The following is a 17738-nucleotide window of genomic DNA, read 5'->3' as shown; positions in this document are numbered from 1 at the left end:
CAGGTTGTTCTTGCTATGCAGATGGCCTTGACTTACAGTGGTTCGACTTATGACACTTTGCACAGTGGTGCAAAAGCACTACGCATCTAGTAGAAACTGTAGTTTGAATTTTGAATTTTCAACTTACCCCACACTGGAGATAAGTCGTATGATCACCACACCAGGGTAAACCACCAAACCACCCTAAGCCTGCTGGGCCCAAGCAACTAGTCTGTTTTTCACTTGTGGTGTATTATTCTGTAAATTACATGAAATAGTCAACTTTTTATTATTGATGAGCATGTTTAAAATAGGTGAGGCAAAGCTGTGATGTGCAATGGGTTAGATGTCTCAGTGCATTTTTGCCTGACAGTATTTTAGTCTTACCATGGGGCATCAGGACGGAACTCCTTCGTAAGTCAAGGCAGATCTGTATTGAATTTGCCATTTTTAGCCACACCTTGTAGTTTTATTCCTCTCGTCCTTTGCCTACTTCTCAGCCATTCCTCTCTGGGCACACTGTGTGTGCTCATCCTTCAGGGCGCTGGTTAAATGGCTCCCAGCTGTCTCTTCCTTCCATGCTCCTATGGCTCTCCTGTGGCACTTCCGGTGCCCTGCCTAAGGATCTATTGACATGTCCCTTCTACTACTGTGAGCTCCTTGAGAGCAAGAACTTCACTGAGTATGCTTTGCAGTGCATTCTCAGAGGAAATTGAAAGGGACATTGAAAGAATAGATTCCCACATGCATATGGAAATTGCTGTGCAAACAGGTGAATGAATGAATGAATGAATGACAAACAAATGGATGCCCCAGGCCAACTGAGAATTAATGAGCTTAGTGAAAGCCTTTGTATCCCCAGTCCAATTCTGTTCTCTCCTGTGCTGTAAAATTCCGGGTGATCTCTCAGAGTCCAGAGTCAAAAACCTTTGAACTCAGGATGTTAACCTAGACACCCGGGCATGGCACCCAAGTGTGAGTTAATCATCTTAAGAAGAATGCAGGTCAGGAGATAAGGAGACCTGCTGGCTTCCACTTAGACAGATGTTGCTAACAGGCTCTGTGTGTACTCCTAATGAAGTGGGTTATAAATTCTGGGCTGTGCATGCTGTGGCAAGGTGGGATGCTGGCATTGTGATGAGTCTACATTATTCTGTGAGTTTAGTGCGAAGGGGATTAAAATGCAAGCCATTAAGTTGTGCTTATAGTAGTGGATGAAAGAGACGTGACTCAGCCATGCACAGGCCAATTGTTTCTTACAAGTTTAGGGTGAAAATTACCAACTAGGGACTAAGACAGTGCAGGTTGAGCTTTGGCTCTGCTCTCATTTAATGAGGAGTACTCTGTTAATTACTTGAAACATTTCTACCTGTAAAACACAGGTAATAATAACTTATCTACTTTATCTGAATGTGTTGACATTTAAATGAGATGACACACCACCATTTAACCCATAAACTCCAGGAAAAAAAGGAGCTAATGTTCATCAGGTACCTTTTATGGGCCAAAAGCTCTTAGAGGACCATTAGGTTCTTTTTCATATTTAATAATCCCCAGCACAATCCTCAATATGTAGGTGCAATCATTACCACAAAATGCTGTCTTTTGTTTTCAGACCCTACTATCTGAGCACTGACTACATATCATGCATTATCCTGGTTGGTTTTACAGGTGTGACTTCTATAAATCCTCATACCTAGGAAACTAGATCATAATGTCCTCCATTTGACTTATGATAGTGAGACCCAAGAGGTTAAGTAACTTGCTAAGAGGCAAACAGGTAATTAATGGCAGAGTGGGAGTCTCACCTGATATCACCACAAAGACTCTGAAACTCTTCTTACTCATTTTGTTGGCTGTAACTCCACGTTAGGCAGAATTTCTAAAGTACCCTCCAAAAGATATTATGCCCTATTCCCTGAAATCTGTGAATAATTTCGGTGATATTACATCATGTTACACTCAAAGTTTACATCAAGAAGGGAGGTTACCAGGCACTTGGGTGGCTCAGTGTTTGAGCGTCTGCCTTTGGCTCAGGGCATGATCCTGGGGTCTTGGGATTCAGTCCTGTGTCAGGCTCTCCACAGTGGCCTGTTTCTTCTTCTGCCTACGTCTCTGCCTCTCTCTGTGTGTCTCTCCTGAGTAAATAAATAAGATCTTAAAAAAAAAAAAAAAAGAGAAGGGAGATTACCCAGGTGGGCTTCATCAAATCACAAGAGCCCTGAAAAGCAGAGATAGTTCCCTGACAGCTGGTATAGAAGAAGTTGGAGAGATTCAAAGCACAAGGGAGACTCATGGTGCTTTTGTGGCTTGAAGATGGAGAGCCCCCATAGAAGGGATCTCAGCAGCATTTAGGGGTGGTGAGTGCTCCCCACTGACAGCTGCAAGCACAAACCTGAATTTTGCCAACAACCTGAAGGCACTGGGAAGCGGATTCTTCCCCAGAGCCCCTGGATGAGAGCAGAGCTGACCAGCATCTTGAGCTTGGCCTGGTGAGACCCTAAGCAGAGAAGCCCTTTGAGCCTCCGGGACTTACAAACACAGAGCCATGAGATAATCAACAGGCATTGTATTCAGCTGCTGAATTTGTGGTACCTCGTTACACAGCAAGAGAAAACTAATACAGATGCATTATATTAGTTTATATGGTAGTTTATAGGAGCTAATCACACCTACGTGACAACGTTATTTTATGAACTAAGTAAAAGGAAAACCATAGCACTTAGCACAGTTCTTGACATTTAGGGAGCACTTAAAAATGTTCTTATTTGTGCTCCTTGTAAAGTAGGGAAACTGAGGCTCCAAAGGTTAAATAACATGCCCAAGGCCCTGGAACTGGCAAGAGTCAAAATAAGAGTAGGCACCAAGGGTTGCTGCTCTTCCTTCATAGACCATGGTTCTTAGGCAAGAATGTGCATTGGAATTATCACAGAACTTATAAAATAGGGATTCTCATGTCCTGATCCCAGTGATTATGATTCATACTGTCTTGGGTGATCTTTAAAAGCTTTATGGATGCTTCTGATATACACACCTGCACTAGACTGTGAGCTGCTTGAGTCAGGGGTGTTCTTGTATCATATTTGTACCCACAACAAGGCCTGGTACCTATGGTATAATATATCCCTCCTTCCAGTGGATAGTTGGGCCCTTACCATTTCTGCTGCAGTGCCATTGACCTTGGAATCATTGTTGTACATTCATCGCTACCCTTCTCCTAATGAAATCACCCCATTCTGGCGGCTGGCAGTGAACCCTACGTTTGTTATATCTGACAGCTCCCAGAGCTATGAATCAGCTCCCTAGCACCCTACCTCCCCACTCACATCCAAGTATATAGTTGCTCTGTCTTTTCTTAGTCCAAAGAGGAGGCATTGCCACTCACCTGACAGCAGATTTAAAATAAGTTTGTTAAGAATAGGAGCAGAAACTCGAAGCCATGTTGCTGAGCTGGGCTAGCCCTTCCTGAGTGAGCAGAGCTGCTGGGGAAAGGCAGATAAAAGGCAATATGGAGAGGGAAGCAGGCTAACTCAGGTGGGATCCTAACTTTTGAACATTGGCACACAGTTCTTCTTTTTAGTCTCAGGAGTGACTGCCAGTGTCTTTCTGTTTTTTCCTACTCAGCTTTATTTTTAAAACCATTCCCCATTCTCCAGACAGCCCACACAATTCTACGAGTAACATATCGTGCACTGAAAACCTTCAAGGAGACAAAGGAAGGCAAGTGAAATTCCTCAGAAGCACTGGCTGCCTGCTGAACATTTTACTGGACATGGTCATGCTAATGACAGTTCCATTCTAAAAAATTTATATGGCTCCTGCTGTCTTTCCAAAGAAATTGCACTGCACTGTCAAATTAGTTTCTACTGCTTCTGGTGGAGCTGCTACAATGGAATTGAGAACTAACTAACTAACTAACTAAATAAATAACCACCAAAAAGCAAAACAAAACACACAAAAAAATCCCCTAACTCTGTTCTTTGCCAAGCCATTTGAAATGTCCCTGCTTTCATGGCGCCTAATAAATGTCAGCTCACATGTTGCTCATCAGATGGGCGCCATCTGGTGTATTGGAAAGAGATTTTGATTGGGAATGGCAGAGAAAGTGCCAGTTACTGGCTGTTTGACTTATGGGTCTCACTTCCCCCCCTAAAACTGAGAAAGCGTGTTTAGGTCATCTCTAAGGTACATTTTATCTGTTAGCGCTCAAACAATATATTAAGAATGTAAGCTTCATGGGGTGGGGAAACCATCTGCCTTGTTCACTGTAGTATCCCATTGCCTCCCACAGAGCTCGGCAGGTAGCAGTGGTATACTTAGTATTTGTTAAGTAACTGACTGACTGATGGAATGAATAACTAATGTCAATGAAGCTAATGAAGAGGTCTTCACCATATTTGTTATTGTCTTTTATGCTCATTTTGATGGGGTTTATTTTTTTTTATTATTATTTTTTTAAAATTTATTTATTTATGATAGTCACAGAGAGAGAGAGAGGCAGAGACATAGGCAGAGGGAGAAGCAGGCTCCATGCACCGGGAGCCCGACGTGGGATTCGATCCCAGGTCTCCAGGATCGCGCCCTGGGCCAAAGGCAGGCGCCAAACCACTGCGCCACCCAGGGATCCCTTTGATGGGGTTTATGCAAAGAAAAGAAAAAGGGCTGATACACTGCCTTTGGAAAGTGTATCAGCTGTGGCGGTATGGGAGTGATTATGGATTTGTTGCTCTTGAATGCATCACACCCTGAGACAATTAGTCTTGTTATCACTCTTGCGTGTTATGTAAAAACCTGGGGTATAGGCTAGTCTGTGAATTACATGTCTGATGGGTTATGGTTGGCAATGGCAACCGCGGGTGTCTAGAGCTCAGAATCCAGAGATTTCCTCCATACTCTAGGTTCAAGCTGTGAAGGGTTGAAATCCGGGGAAGTCATTTCAAGTGGAATAGAGCAGGTCTGCAAGCCTGGGTAGGTAGTACATAGAGCCAGTAGGTGAGAGACTCGGGGAAAGCAGCAAAGACATAGGGGGCTTGATATCTGATATCAGAAGGAGGTTGGATGGGTCAGAAACAGATGCTTCACTTCTAGGGTCCCATATATCATCCTAAAAGTACTGATTTTCCCCAACTAGAATTCATTCTATAAAGTGGGTGATAAAGATTAGTAGAGAGAATTAAGGGTTTTAAAATTAGAACAAAGTGCAGGTTCCTGGGTGGCTCAGTCGGTTAAGCGTCTGACTTGAGTTCGACTCAGGTCATGATATCAGGGTCATGAGATCGAGCCCTGTGTCAAGCTTCATGCACAGCAGGGAGTCTGCTGGTGATTCTCTCCTTCTTCCTCCGTCCCTATCCACCCCCTCTAAAATAAACAAATAAATCTTTAAAAAATAAAATTGGGACAAAGTGAACTTGAAAGCTAGTGCCATCATTCATTTACTGTATGATATTACTACATAATATATTGACTATATTGAATGCCTTCTTTCTCTGAGTCTTCCTTTCTCCATCTTTAATACATGGTTAATAATAGTGCCTGCCTCATAGTGTTATTTTGAGGACTGAGTTAAATGTTGTATGTAAGGTGCCTAGCTCTGTGTCTGGGACACAGCAGGTAATCAGGAAGTACTTATTTTGTTTCTTTCTCATTCTTAGTCAATCATTAAATATTCATTGAGCACCCAGTTGGGTAAGCACTGTGCTTGTTGTAGGGACGCAGACATGAAAAACAGTCTCCTCCCCTGTGGAGCTCACAGCTGAGTCAAAAGAGCAGTAAAGAAAACAGTACATGACAATATCATTTGGCTAAATCTATATCAGAAATACAGAAGCATGAACCATTGGTGTACAGGACAGGAAATGCCCAACTCTGTCTTAGGGAGGCAGGGAAGGCATCCATTGTACTCCAGCTCAAGCAATTTTTTTTTTAAGATTTTATTTATTTATTCATGAGAGAGGCAGAGACATAAGCAGAGGGAGAAGCAGAATCCCTGCCGGAAGCCCGATGCAGGGCTCAATCCCAGGACCCGGGGATCACGACCTAAGCCAAAGGCAGATGGTAAACCACTGAGCCACCCAGGTGCCCCAGCTCAAATATTTTGAAGATGCATATGCTAACCCAACTTGGGGAAGGAAAATGTTCTCTAATATTTTGTATTGTGTTGTTTGGTCTTTCCTTTTGGAAGTTGATTCCATATTTGAGTTCTAGGAATCAGGGGCTGTTGATTGATGATCTATTAAAAATGGCAACAATGTCTCACATGTGTCAGTTATGTGTGACAAGTAATGACAATTACAGCTAATATTTATGGCAGCTAAGAATAATACTAATAATTCTTAATTCTTGTTTATTATGTGACAGGCGTTTTTCTTGCATTCATCATCTTAGTTTGTTCTCCACAGATTCTCATAACATACATTTTATTATCCCATAATACTTTTATTGTTCCCATTTGACAAAGGAGGAAACTGAACTTTAGAGAAGTAATTTCCACGAGGTTACCAGTTAATAATTTGCAGAGTTGAACTTGAACCTGGTTCTATCTGGCTTCAAAGCTCATGCTCCGGGCAGCCCTGGTGGTGCAGCAGTTTAGCGCCGCCTGCAGCCCAGGGTGTGATCCTGGAGGCCCCGGGATCGAGTCCCATGTCGGGCTCCCTGCATGGAGCCTTCTTCTCCCTCTGCCTGTGTCTCTGCCTCTCTCTCTGTGTATCTCTCACGAGTAAGTAAATAAAATCTTAAAAAAAAAACTATAAAAAACCTCATGCTCTATATGAGAATATTATGTTGCCTCCATAAATCTCTTTATTTAGAAAAGAGAACTAGCATGGTTGAGTTTGTTAGCTGCAAACCCAAATTAGGATATTGGAAATAATGTTCATTCATTTCTGTATAATTATTTAATTTTAATGATCCTATTTCCTTATCAGAATGACATTCTCTTTGAAGATTGTATAAGTACACGATATCTTTGATGGCATTTAATTCATTTAACATCTGGAGCTGCTGTGTTTTTTTTGTTGTTGTTGTTTTTTGTTTTTTCTGAAGAGTTGGAAGTTGTACTCTTTAGGAAAATTTTTACTTCCCCCTCCTCAAGTCTCCAATATTGAAAACAAAACAAAAGGTTAAAGGAGTCTCTGTTCATAGCTTACATGTTTATAGAGTAGTGGTGGTTAGCTTGCAAAAGAAGATAATATAGACACTGTCCAGCACAAGAGTCAAAGAGCCCAATTTGAGGTTTATAGAGAAATCATCCATAATCACGAGAAACATTACTTGGGTGTTCATTGAGTTCAGAACTGAAATACAGAAGTCTCCACATTAGTCGTATGTTAGGAAGGGAGAATGTATGCTTCAATAAACAAGTCTTGAAAAGACCCAAAAAGGAAGGTGGGAACTGTGCCTAACCCAAACTGTAGTCAGTTTCTTACTTTTTTAAAAAAGATTTTATTTATTTCTTCATGAGAGACACACAGAGAGAGGCAGAGACATACACAGAGGATGAAGCAGGCTCCTTGCAGGGAGCCAGCTGCGGAACTTATCCAGGGACCAGGATGATGACCTGAGCAGAAGGCGGGACGTTCAACTGCTGAGCCACCCAGGTGTCCCTGTAGTCAGTTTCGGACAAATTTCCCTACTCGTAATTAGGGAGATGGGCTTGGGGCATCCAGTCAGGGGCTCTCATTTCAGGTAGAGGCCAAAAGAAAGATTTCTATTTAAGTTAAAGTGAACCCACATGGAGAAAAGGCAAATTCACCTCTTATGACAACTAGAGTAATGCAGTGTGTTTACTCATGCATGGAAGTAGAAACTTCGGGAAGATTTATATAGCCCTACAGATGGCCACCAAAATGTTGGAAAAGTTCCACTTACAGCCCAGTTAAACCATCCTGATGTTTTATCGCTGCTTTTTAAATTATGAATGTTTTAAGCATATAAATATAGAAAATAATATCATAGACCTCACTATACTCACTAACCAGTTTCAGCAAAGCTTAATGTTTTTGTATTATTAACTTCATATTTCTTTCTTTGAGAATTAAAATATTCTAGACACCAGTAAAGCCTTCTGTGGTATGCCTGCTTGAACCCATTCCATCCTTCTCTAAGTGGAAATTGGTATTTTGAGTTTGGTATTAAACATTTCTTACAAGGTCTTTAAACTCTTACTGCATATTATATATCTGAAGCAAAATGTCCTTGGGGTGATCTGTGTTTTTTAAAACTTTACAAATGTCCTTGAGGTGATATATGTTTTTAAAAACTTTACAAAAAAGCACATGGAATATGAACATATCTCTTTACTTTTGGCTCAGCATTTTTTTGAGATTTATCCATGTTGATATAAGTAGTTCTAATTTATTCATTTTAATGGCTACTTAATATTTAGTTAAATGAATATAACAATATTTATTTACCCAGTCTTCTGATGTCGATAATTTAGGTAGTTTACAATATGGGGCTATACCCAAAAAAGCTTACATAACTATTCCTTTATCTATCCCTTTGGCCTCATGTGAGAAACTGTTGCAAGGTAGACTATCCAGGACCAGATTGTTGGATCTTACTGAATATGCATCTTCAGTTTTAGTAGTTACTGCCAAATTATACTTTAAAGTGGAGTTTTCCACTTTATATAACCCACCAGCACGATATGAGAGTTCTTTATGCTCCATATAAAAAGCAATAATTAAATCATTTAGTCCTGTTAGACTTTCAGTTTTTGCCAACCTGGTAGGTATAGAATGATTCCTCCTCTTCGTTTTAATTTGCATTTTCCTGAGTACATTCTAGGTGAGGTTATTGGCTATTCGGGTTTTCTGTCCTAGGTTTCAGGCACATATCCTTTGCCCTATTTTTATTTTGAGTGGTTTTCCTTTTTCTTACTGATAACGTAGTTCTTTCTGTGTTCTATATAACAAATCCTTTCTGGGCTACTTTATAAGTATTATTGTTACTGTTTTTGCAGATGATATAGTAGATTCAGTGCAATCCAGATCAAAATCCTAACATGTGTGGGTGCATATGTGTGCAGTTTGACAGATTCTAAAATTTATACCAGAATGCAGATGGCCCAGAATAGGGAAGACTGTTTTAAAGAACAAAGGGCAGATATTATACTCCCAGATACTGAGATAGGAGCATGTACCCTGAGCCAGGCACTATTAAAGACACTTTGTTAATAGGATGAAGAGTTAGCAGCATTCTCTTTAATGCTGCAGGAACAAGAAGAATTTGTGTCATATCTGTTCCAGGTTACATGGCAGACAATAAGTAATGTTTCTAACCCATCCATTCACTGACAGAAATAATGTTTACTCCTACCACTCACCCCTCACCCCCCAGTTATTCTGCTCCAGCATAACTGGCCCCTTGCTGCTGCTTCCGTGCCTTAAGACCACCCCTATGGGTGATAGTTACTTTCTTTTGCTCCTTATCTTCTTTTCCAGCTTTATTACTATTTATAGTTTATTACTACTGGCCATAATGGTCCAAATAAAATAAAACAAAATAGACATTTTGTCTATTTTGTTTTATTGTTTGTCTTTCTTATTAGACCATAGGCTTTGTGATGACACTCATTGGTGTTTATTGTAAACCACTGAGTCTAGACTAGTGCCACGCATGCCACTACATTCTAACAGTATTTGTTGAGTGAATGAATGATTGAATCTGTATTATTCTTTGAAATCCTGTCTGTGTGAAGTGGTGTATTTCAATTCCGCTAGGGCTTAGGATATAAATGCATTTTGCATTGAAAGTATGGAATGGTTTCTTGGCAATATGGGTTACAATTAAGAGTATGGGCTTTGGATTTAACAGCAGTTGGATTTAAATCATTCTTGTCCTACCACCTATACTTATTGGTGGTGTGACTGTTTACTTAACCTTTCTAAGCCTGTTTGCTCCATTATAAACGTTGATATAATCTTACCACTCTTGAGTAACAAGATTGGCTTGGTTTTTCAGAGGCTTGCCTGGTGGCTCTGTTGAGAATCATTTGAGATGAGTGAGTATGGAAACAAGGGAAACAGCATAGGAGATGAATATGGGCTAAATCAGAGTTGGAATAGTGGAGGAGTTGAGATACAATTAAATGCCACATGGATTTTTAAAATAGAGCTTGCAGATTTTATTAGGAGTTTGGCTTTGGGGCACGAGAGAAAGAGTAATCAAGAGTGACTCCAAGGATTAGGACTGAGAAACTAAAATGGATTGCCATTTACTGAGATGGATAATATTGAAGGAAGCAAAGATTGGGGAAATACTAGTTGGGATGTTAAGTTTGAGATGAAGAGTAGATGCCAAGTGTGATTGTGAAGGCAGCTGCTGGATAAAGGAATGTGGAGTTCGGGAGAGTGGTATCTGTCACAGATGGGGATTTGAGAGGCTTTGTCAAGGAGATACCATTAGAAGCCATTTGGATAGAGGAGAGGACCTACATAATGAGTTTGAGTGGAGCAAGGAGAGTTTCGAGGTCTGAGCTTTGGGGCATCTCAACGTTTAGAAGTTGGGGAGATGTGAAAGGAGCCAAATAAGAGTGGCCATTGAGGGTGGAGAAGTCCAGGAGAGTGAGAAGCCAAGAGGTGAGGGGTTTTCAAGAGGTGGGAGTGACCAAATGTGTTCATTGCTGCTGGCATGAGGGTAAAGTGAGGACTTAGAATAGAATTGATCAATATTAGACAACATGTAAGTAGTCTTGTACATTGATATTCAAAAGGTATGGTGGAGCTTGACCCAGGAATCTTCTGAAAATTCCTTTTATAAAAAAGAAAAACTAAAACAAACAAAAAAACATCATTTTCTCCACATTGATCTTTTAAAAATTTTAATGAATCGTGCTTTTCAAAGAGGATTGATTTGCACATGGACACTCTAGAGTTTGCTCTCACTTAGGTGTGCTTTTTATTTTAAAGACTTTATTTCTTTGAAGCAGTTTCAGGTTTACAACCAAACTGAGAGAAAGGTACAGAGATTTTCCAAGTACCCCCCTTTATCCACGTATGCATGACCTCTTCTATTATCAGTGTTACTCACCAAAATGGTGTATTTCTGCCAAAAATGAACCTGATTGACACATCATAACCACCCGAAGTCCATTTTACCTTAGAGTTTACTCTTGGTGTTGGACATTCTATGGGTCTGGACAAAGCTATGACATATATTCATTTTTTTAATATCATAGAGGGTATTTTCACTGTTCTAAAAATGCCTTCCTCTGCCTGTTCATCTCTCCCCTGCCCACACACATACCTTGGACACCCACTGATCTTTTTGTTGTCTCCATAGCTTGGCCTTTTCCAGAATGCTGTGGGCTCAAAGACTGTGTGGACTCAAAAGACAGGCTTCTTTCACTTAGTCATATGCATTTAAGGGCTCATTCCCTTTTGACTGAATAACATTCCGTGGCTTGGATGTACCACAGTTTATTCATGCATTCACCTACTGAAGGACATCTTGGTTGGTTCCACGTTCTGGCAATTTTGAGTAAAGTGATATAAACATCCATGTGTAGGTTTTTTGTGTGGACATAAATTTTCAACTCCTTTGAGAGGTTGCTGGATCAGATGGTAAGAGTGTGTTTAGTTTTGTGAGAAACCTTCAAACTGTCTTCCAAAGTGGCTGTGCCATGTTGCATTCCCACCAGCAATAAATGAGACTGCCTGTTGTTCTACGTCTTTGCCAGCATTTGGTGTTGTCAGTGTTCCAGATCTGGGGCATTCTAGTGGTCGTGTAGTAGTATCTCATTGTTGTTTAATTTGCATTTCCCCAATGACATACGTGGAGCATCTTTTCATGTGTGCATTTGCCATCTGTATATCTTCCTTAGTGACATGTCTGCCAAGGTCTTTAGCCCATTTTGGTAGCTGTGCTCTTTAGGAATGCATCTCTTTAGCCCCATCTTTATCTTCAGTTGCACACTCTACTACTCCAACCCTTTGACTTTATGTTTATTGAAATTACCTGTTGTCATGTCTAGCCTAGGTCATAAGCTCCTAGAGGGCAGGAACTGTAACTAATAAATCTGTTTCCTGTGTGCCTACCACCTGCTGCTGTGGCTGTCTGTTCATGAAGGTTTTATGGGACAGAACCTGCCAGTTGTGAGGGGTGGTGTTCTGTATCCTTGGTGGATGGGTAGGCAACGTTGGAATCTGTAATTACATTTCGATACCAATTCTCCGACGACAACTGGGTAAAAATTCATTCCTGACATTTAACTATCCAGTTAGCATAGATGCCACAAGTAAAGGGCTCGGTCCCACAAGGTTGCCCCCACTTCAGATCCCAGGTATCCCCAAGCAATCCACACTTCTGCCTGGATGACTACAGATTTAGGGGTTCCCATGACCCCTCAGGTTCAGACTTTCTTAGAACACATCAGAGAACTCAGGTAAGCACTATACCTGTGATTATCTTTTAATTATAAAGCATCTAAATGAACAGCCAGATAAAGAGATATATAGGGCAGCAAGATGGCCAATGGGAGGGTGTGGGAGCTGCTTCCATCCCTGTGGAGTCAGTACGTCAATATGTCCATCAACCAAGAGTGTCCCTGAAATTCATTGTTCCCAGTTTTCATTTATGCTTCATTACACTAGCATGATGGATGACATCGACGGCCACATGATTGAACCTCATCTCCCCAGAGGCCAGGAGGCCCAGCTGAAAGCTCCAGCCCTTTAATCATGTGCTTTGCCTTTGTGATGATCAGCCCATCCTGAAGTATCTCAAGGCCTTGCAGGAGTCACCTTATCAGCATAATGGAATACTCCTATCACTCGGGGAATTCCAAGGGATTTTGAATTCTGTGCCAAGAACTGGGGATAAAAACTATATATAATTTTATTATACCACTGCGATGATGGTAAATGGGACATAGGTAAGGATTGAGCTCCAGGCCTGCCCTGAAGGGAGATCCTGTCCAGAGTAATACAGAGGACCCTGATGTGACTCAGGCTGGCACTGATGACCAAGGTAGCCCTCGATGCTAGCTGGTGTTGGGTGGGACACGGGAGTAGGACTGACTAGTTAGTCAGCAGTGTCTTGACTCAGAGTGGTTCACCCTTTGGAAGCAAGCCTTCCACTGATGCCACAAGTGGGGTGGGAAATAGGCCAGCCCTATTCTCCAAACAGAGAGGTTGTTAAGATGCATGTGGTGGGCTGTAATCAAGGACGGCCATAATTCCAGCAGAACTCAGTTGGTCACCAGGGAAGAAGAGTGGCCAGATTAAGAGAAACTGCTTTTTTTTTTTTTCTTTTTTTTTAAGGACTCAAACCATGACCAAATTCTTTGCACACTCCACAGCAATCCCTGGAGGTGGTGCTTCAGTATTGGTCTACATAAACTTGTTGACTTGCTACTAGTACCAGGCACTGGAGTAGGTAGACCCTGGGGATAAGATTGTGAGTAAGCCTGAGATGGTGCCTGCTTCTTAAGGAACTTGCAGTCTAGTTGAGGATAATCACAAGCTGGCTAGGACAGTAAAATGTGCTAAGCATAATGCAGGGAGCTTTGGAAGTGCATGGAAGGAAAGTAGTATCACAAAAAGCAGAGAATAGTAATTTATCTAAGCCACAGAGTAATAGGGGTAGAGCCAGGAACTGAACCCAGGTTTTTCTGACTCCAAAGCCAGTTCTTTCCACAATCTTAACCCTGCCTCACCTGAGGAAGCTTCGTGGTGGGAAGAAGGCAGGCAGTATGTTAATTGTAGCTCACCCGAGGGCTATGGTGCTAGGACCAGCTCCAGCCCTGCTCAGTGGTGGGGTGTGATGGGCATGGTAACCGGGTGGAACTCAGAGAGCACCCACTGAAGAGCGTATGTGTTGACTGCTGAGTAGGGTCATCCCAGCAGAATCCACTGAAGACCTTTCTATGCGGTTATTGCAGCTCCATCATAGCATGGGTGCTCCTGCAGCCTGTGCTCGCCTCCTCCCTGTGCCTGCTGAGGCAGCATGTCCTGGCATGGTCTTGGCTTCCAGCCACACTGCTAACAAGGAGGTGGATGCCCTGACGGACCATTTCCTCTGTCTCCTTAATGAATACCTAGCTCTGCTGAGCATACAGACTAGAGACAGGGCTCTAGTCTGGTCCCTCATAGCTCAAAGAGAAAGTAGCAGACATGGAACTACAGTGCCTCGCGGTCAGTTTCTGAGCCAGCAAGGCAAGTTTCCAGCTTCTGGGGAAGGACCTGGGCCACATGGTCCTGGCAGATCCCGTAGTTGTGGACAGAAGCCTTATAGTTACCACACGAATCATCCTCTTCTGTAATACCTATTGTTTTGGAATCTCTGCTTTTAGCTATTTTATTCTCTCTTTTAAAAATAAAAGCACTTCACGAGGTGGCCACTGCATGTGCTTTTGGAAACCTCTGCTGCTGTCCTGGATGGTGTTTATTCCCCGTGGCCTCTGGATGCCTCCTCCCTTTTGCTTCTCTAACAAGTGACTGCACTGATTGTACTCTGAACAGCGCTGCCTTTGGTTTCCCGCCAGCTGAAGCAGGAGAGAGATTTCTGTGGCGGGAGGTGTGTGAAGAGTTCCCCATATGGCAGCTGTTGGGGATTTTCTCCCGCAGGAGCATTCAGAGGCAGGACTGGGAGATTTTAGCCTGCTAGGAGTTAACTCTACAAGGCTCCACAGGGAAGCCAGGCAGGTGCCGTAATGCCCCAGGAAGTGTCTTGTTTGGGGCAGCTCCACCCAGACTCAGGTGTGACATGCGTTATGTACAAGTCACAATTATTAATAATAAAATATGATCAGCTGTAATTTCTTCTTAAAAGAAAAGCGAGACTGGAGATAGGGTTATTCCTCTCATTAACTGCCATGATGCTCGATTGTTTCACTTCTTACATGGGGGAAAACAGAGAATAGAGTTACAAGCGTGCAGGGCAGTAAGCTGAATTCTCTGTACACCTGGGAGAATGAGTTGCCTTATGGGAACGCCTTCCCTCTGTCAGTCTATAGAGAAACAGACGGTGTGAGGCTGGGCTGTGATGGATGAAGTCCAGATTCCATAGCTTGGCATACCAGGCCCCTGTCTGGGCCATCCTCTCCTGATGGATCTCTGGCAGTCCTTCAATCACGTTCTGCACTCCAGGCATGCCGACCACTGAGCTGCCAGTGCGCCCAGCCGGCTCGGCTCACCTGCTTCTGGACTGTGTCACCTGAAGCTCACTGTGCCCTGCCCCCCCACCTTTTGAGGGACTACACTCAGCTGGGCTCACCCTGACAGCTCAGTATCAGTGACCTTCTCCGCGCTTCCACGTCCCTGTTTCTCTCTGCCACAACACTTGGGACTTTGATATCACTCACCACATCAGCATGGGACCAGAATTTTCTATCCATAATGGAAAGGAGGAGGAAGAAAAGAGGAAAATGAAGCACAAACAGGTAAGGTGTCCTGTGTACCTGGATCTCATTCACAGCTTTGCCGAGTCATTGCAGACAAGTTTCTTCACCCCTTCATCCTTTCTTTCTTCAGCTAGAAAAGAAAAAAAAAAAGGGGGAATGACAATAGTAATAATGCTTTCCTTCCAGATTCATTGCAAGGATTAATGAGAAAACATTTGTAAGGGGCCCAACAGTGCTTGGCCCTTGGAAGGCAATAAATAAATGCTCGTTCCTGGCTTGTTTTTCCCAAACTGTCACTTTGGGCAAGGAAAAATAAAGAGAAATTTATGTGAAAAGAACTAGGAAAAATAGTGTATAAAACAAAAATCAAAGTTTAACTACTGCCCATGTCAGGGTAGACCATTTCTGTCCTTTAAATATGAAGCATAGGGTGATGCTGCAGTTAGGAGATGGTAAGTGGCATATTTGGTGACAGGAGAGATATGTACTTTTTGTTTATCCTTCTCTGGGAAAACTGACCACAGATGATGTCTCTGTTTCTCAAGGCCAAAGTACGGAGAGTGTGATTCTCCAGAAGGCACAGTTTAGTATCCTTGTACTGTCATCCTCAAAGGTCTTACCTCACTTATTATTAGCTCAGGATGGCAAAACATGGAGATTTAGGATTTCCATAAATTGACAATTCAAGCCCCATACGTGCTGGACAGTCTAATTCCAGAGCATCATGATTTTCTGAAAATATTTCTTTATTTATGTAGAAGAAATCTCTCCTATTACTGAGCAGGTGACCTTGGGCATGTCTTGCAGCTTCTCAAAACTTTAGTTTCCCTGGTTGTACAATGGATGTAGTACTACCACCAATGCCTGGTATCGGGAGATTGCCACACAGGGTCACACATCTTGATGTGTGTGAAGGCTTATGTGAAATCTGGATGTTTACAGTTGTCAGTTCTGGTGACAGTGGTTGCCATCCGTCCCCACGTCAAGCCTCACCCCACCTAGCCCTGTTGGAGATTTTTGTCTTAGATTTCAGGATGAAACAGTACAGCCGAATGTCTGATTTACAGCTCAGGACACACAGTCTATGGGTGTTACTACACTAGTGTTCTTGAAAGATCCTCTTGGCTTTCCAGAAGGCCTAGCAATGTGACTGCAGCCCAAAGGAAGCCCTCAGAGAACTTTTGACTCCACGAGGATGACCATGTCATAGCTCCAGCTGCACAGTTTCCTATGTTTTGGCAGCCTGACAGGCAGACACCTATTCCTAACAGCCTTCAATCAGGGCCGGTCCAGTTTGTTCTGGAGTGCCTCTACCCTAGCATGTATGTGTGGACAACCATTCTAGGTCCTCTGAGATCTTCCTTCAGAAAGCTCATGGTGTGGTGCATTACTTAGCTCTTGCTACATCACAGATTAGCTGTGAACTCAGTGGCTTGAAACAGTACATCAGTACATTGATCGTCTCAAACTTTCCACGAGTCAGAAGTCTGGCCTCAGATTAGCAGAGTCCTCTTCTTGGGGTCTCATGAAGCTACAAGGCGTTGGCTGGGCCATGTTCCTTTCTGGAACTTGAGTTCCCCTTCAAGCTTAGGTGGTCACTGGCAGAGTAAAGTTCCTGTGGTCAGAGGACTGAGTTTCCTGTTGTCTCTGCAACTGTCATCCAGGAGCTGCGCTCAGCTCATGGAGTCCCTGCTGCTTCCTGCCCTATGGTCCCCTCACTCTGTGGGAATGTCCTTCCTCAGAGAGTCCAGCAGGACAGTCTACACTCGGTCTGCTGAGATGGAGTTGGAGAATTTATGTAATCACAGGAGTGGGGAGCCAGCCCATCACCTTTGCCATATTCTGTTGACTACAAGCAAATCACAGGACCTGCTAGCACTGCAAGGGGAGAAAATTACATGAGGTTATGACTCATTGGGGGGGGGGTCACCTTAGGATAGACTGACCACATACAGTATTGGAGACCCATAGGGTATTACTCCAGATAAAAACATTTTATAGTATCGGTTTGCCTAACCTGAACTGGTCTAATTTGAAATGAGAAAAATAAGAAAAAATATTGTGGGGCTTATAAAGCCATATCTTTTGAGGTGATCCTTCTGTATGTTCGTGTTGAAATGCCTTTCTTTTATGAAAGGACAATTATAGTAGATATATTTTTAAAAATATGCTTGATTGGTAAAGTAGAAAGAAAACAGGATCCATGTGAGTTTATTTATTTATCTATCAGAACTTCATTGATCTGTTAAAGTCCAAAACTTGAAACTGTTCGACATATCGGGGCTTCCTATCACCAACCACTCTAGGGGTCCCCCATTCTTACATCTGTACCATAGAAGAATGAAAGTTCAGCACGATTCCCTTAGCTTATGTACGAGCCAGGAATTTTTTGTCAGTGACTGTCCCCAGCACACAA

At 42.5% G+C, this 17738-nt stretch overlaps 1 protein-coding gene and 1 long non-coding RNA gene across 28 annotated transcripts in view; one reads left to right on the top strand and one right to left on the bottom strand.

Annotated features, from left to right (window-relative positions):
• Window positions 1–17738, top strand: part of DAB1 (DAB adaptor protein 1) — a 1166965-nt gene that overhangs the window by 939968 nt on the left and 209259 nt on the right. The gene's annotated exons all lie outside the window — the stretch shown is intronic.
• Window positions 1–17738, bottom strand: part of LOC144310668 (uncharacterized) — a 30409-nt gene that overhangs the window by 8678 nt on the left and 3993 nt on the right. The window contains exons 5-6 of one of the 3 annotated variants that reach the window (XR_013376325.1): window positions 15380–15452; window positions 1971–2136 (exon numbers count right to left, since the gene is read on the bottom strand). This is a non-coding gene — a long non-coding RNA (uncharacterized LOC144310668). Of the gene's footprint in view, window positions 1–1497; window positions 2137–15379; window positions 15453–17738 lie in introns of those variants that run through there. The other 2 variants (XR_013376324.1, XR_013376326.1) reach the window with 2 other exon arrangements.

Source organism: Canis aureus, chromosome 3, assembly GCF_053574225.1.
Source record: "Canis aureus isolate CA01 chromosome 3, VMU_Caureus_v.1.0, whole genome shotgun sequence".
Classification (NCBI taxonomy): Eukaryota; Metazoa; Chordata; class Mammalia; order Carnivora; family Canidae; genus Canis; species Canis aureus.
This window is presented reverse-complemented; position numbering and strand designations above follow the sequence as displayed.